Source organism: Sinocyclocheilus grahami, unplaced genomic scaffold (assembly GCF_001515645.1).
Source record: "Sinocyclocheilus grahami isolate Dianchi unplaced genomic scaffold, SAMN03320097.WGS_v1.1 scaffold218.1, whole genome shotgun sequence".
In the NCBI taxonomy this organism is placed as follows: Eukaryota; Metazoa; Chordata; class Actinopteri; order Cypriniformes; family Cyprinidae; genus Sinocyclocheilus; species Sinocyclocheilus grahami.
The window spans coordinates 1,180,796-1,184,486 of NW_015505397.1; positions in this window are offsets into that span (position 1 = coordinate 1,180,796).

The window sequence follows — 3,691 nt, forward strand, 5'->3', positions numbered from 1 at the left end:
TTTAACCCTACTAATATGACCCACAGTTCAATCTATAAATGTATTATTTTTCCATAAGAAAACCCAAAATTACTTTACTTTATTTTATGTGCAAAACTTTTCATCCACAAGAAAAAAACCGGCTTAAATCTCTTAAAATAATAATTTATCTTGTTTCATCCCTCCGGCTTATAAACAACAACAACAAATGCAATATTTTGATGCATTGATTATATGAATATTATGATTATTCAAAGATATTTAACCTTGTCATTGTGCCTTTTTTTCTGTGTATATAATCTCATACTATGATGTATGCAAACCCATTATATTTAGGTTTTCTGCTGTTTGTCATTATGATTGTTCATTGTTAAAGATACGACCATCTTTCCCTGAGCTTGTATGTAATTATAAGTTCTGTAGTATTAATAAAAACAGAACATAAGATGGACAGGTGCATCTCACAGCATCAGTAACTCCACAACCCTACCTAGTACGGTTTTCCTCAGCGTTTGCAATGTTTGTAATATCTGCACAAAGGAGATGTCAATCAGCTTGTTTGCAATATTTGTAAGATCTGCACAAAGGAGACGTCGATCAGCTGCTCAAAGATCCTGCCTTTGGAGAAGACTGTTGATTTTACACTTGAAAAATGTAAGTATTACTACTTAAAAATTAAGATTACCCCAGAATGCATTGCTAGCCCACCCCAACACTTATGAACAATAATTATGATAAATGCTGACCAATAATTATATATATACACATATGTATTTTTCGAGTGTAAAATTAATAGTCTTCTCCAAAGGCGAGATCTTCTAGCAGCTGATCGACGTCTCCTTTGTGCAGATATTACAAACATTGCAAACGCTGAGGAAAACCGTACTAGGTAGGGTTGTGGAGTTACTGATAAGAATAAATAAAAGTAACCATGACAATAAATAAATACAGAATGCATTGCTAGCCCACCCCAACACTTATGCAATAATAATGATAAATGCTGACCAATAATTGATTAATTATATACAGGTGCATCTCAATAAATTAGAATGTCGTGGAAAAGTTCATTTATTTCAGTAATTCAACTCAAATTGTGAAACTCGTGTATTAAATAGATTCAATGCACACAGACTGAAGTAAAGTAAAAAAAATTAGTAAAGATCTTAATGACAATGTCGAGAGCGCATAATGTTACGCGATCCATACGCAACCCCCCCGCCAACCTCTTTTGAGTCAGTGCCCACCGCCTGGCCCCCCTATTTAAAATGCTCTAGACACACCCCTTTGTACAGTAAATGAACATACTTTCCAGAACGCCAACAATTCACTAAAAAAGAAAACAATTCACTTCATACTTATGAAGTATTCTAATTTGTTGAGATAGTGAATTGGTGGGTTTTTGTTAAATGTGAGCCAAAATCATCACAATTAAAATGACCAAAGACACTACTTCAGTCTGTGTGCATTGAATTTATTTAATACACAAGTTTTACAATTTGAGTTGAATTACTGAAAAAAAATGAAATTTTCCACGTCATTCTAATTTATTGAGATGCACCTGTATATATATATATATATATATATATATAGTAAAACAAGCAAAATGTCATTTTTGTCGTCATATGCCATAGCAATGCATGAATACACACAAGACAAATGCAGCCAAGGTGAATACATCTCAATTTTCAGTCAAGTAATGAATTAATGCACAAGTTAATGAAACAATTATATTTTATTTACTGACAACAGGAAACATGAATAAATGAGTAAAATAATAAATAAAAGTAACCACAGAGAGGATGAGGAAGACCATGAAGATGCCCCTGAACCACACAATCTTGAACAAGAGCAGGAGAACATGTGCAGGACAATCTGACTGCTGTGTGCTGCTCTCCATGAGACCGACAATCTGTAAAACATTTTACACAGTAAAACATTTCATTGTTCATTGCACATTTTTGTCATAGCTTAATTACTTTTGTGGTGTAGTGGGCTAAAGCACTGAACTGGTAAGCAGAAGGTTGACCGGTTCGATCTCCGCAGCCATCACCACCGGTGTGTCCTTGAGCAAGGCTCTTTTCTCCAGGTTGCTGCAGGGGGATTGGGGTCCCTGTAATAAGACCACAAATGTGATTTTTGTAAATTATTTTTTGTGTCTTGGGCACAAACGCTCAATAAAGCTGCTTATTTCTTAAAGTGTATTTCTTCAAGGTACTACTATAAAATAAATGCATGCATATATTTCATACAGTTTCTTTTTGGGGGGTTTAAATGGTTAGTTCATCCAAACATATAAATTCAGTCATTATTTACTCACCTCCACACTGTTCAATCATTGTTTTTTTGTTTTTTGTTGTCTGAACACAAAAGGTGATTTTGGTCAAGTTTGTCCTGGTGGTTTCTGTTCATACAATATCAATCAATGGAGCCTGACTTTCAGAAGCTTCATGACTTTATTTGATGATGCTTTTGAAGCTTCTGAAACTCGAGCTCCATTGACTGATGTTGTATGAACAAACCAGCATGACAAACTTGACCAAAATAACATCCTCAGTGTCTTTTGGTCTTTCTCTAGATGCTCTCACTGGTTCTGGGGTCACTGAGGATGAAGAGACCACAGCAACATCCGGCTCAGATGAGGCAGTAAGGGCAAGTGATTGATGGAGCGTATCATTCATGGCACTGGACCATTTCCAGGATGCTGCTGTGGACTCTCCATCCTCACTGCTCACACCAGTCTGCAGACATTTCAGATCATACAGAGATGCACAAACACAATAGAATAGCAGTCATTTTTACAGCACAATGTCATTTGATTTCTGTATTAGAAGTAACAGAATGAACTTATTTATATATTTTTTTCAGGTTTTCCCTTTTTTCACAAATGCCGCCGTCACCTTTCCTTGCAGGTGCTGCTCCACCACAAAAGCTCTGCAGCAAATGCACAGGAATCAAGAATCAGAAAAGTGCTGTGATAACTCTGTTTGAAATGACAATAATTAACTAAAATTTAAGATTTAAAAGATGTGTTATTCATTTTCTGTAGTATACTCACTGAGAGCCTTTGATGGCAGCATTCCTTCATCAGTCACTCTGCAGCGGATAAACAAACATGTGTCTCATCTGTTCCTGTAACATCCAGACAAGAGTCAAGTCATTTCTGTGATTTATCTGCTCAATACTGCATTTACATGGTGTTAACTCGTTTTTTATCTAACACAAGTGCTCCACAATTTATCAACAGTACTAATGGACAAATAAAACAGATAACGTATGTTTAGTTACTTTATGTAGATTTGTTTATTAACATTACTTACATTCATCTTTAGCAGTGTTGACAACAGTGAATTCTACATAATAGCATACATACATCACTCACTCAGATCATGTTCATGTTGTGATGTGCTCATCTGCAATTCTTTTAGAACATTTTCCTGTCAGATATTAAATAGACATTTAGTAATTGTCTTTAAGATGTATATGCTTTATGTAAATTCACTTTGGTGACGTACATGTGCTTACTGGAGCTCCCCTGTTCTATTATAGGTAATAAAACATGTTTTTACAGCAAAATCACAAATATACTATACTGTCTACCATCTTACACCCTCAACAATTGTACAGTTTACTCTACAGTAGCTTAACAAATGCGATTTTAACACAGGGAACCCTGTATTTGATTTGTAATACTCACATTTGTAAACACCCTCGT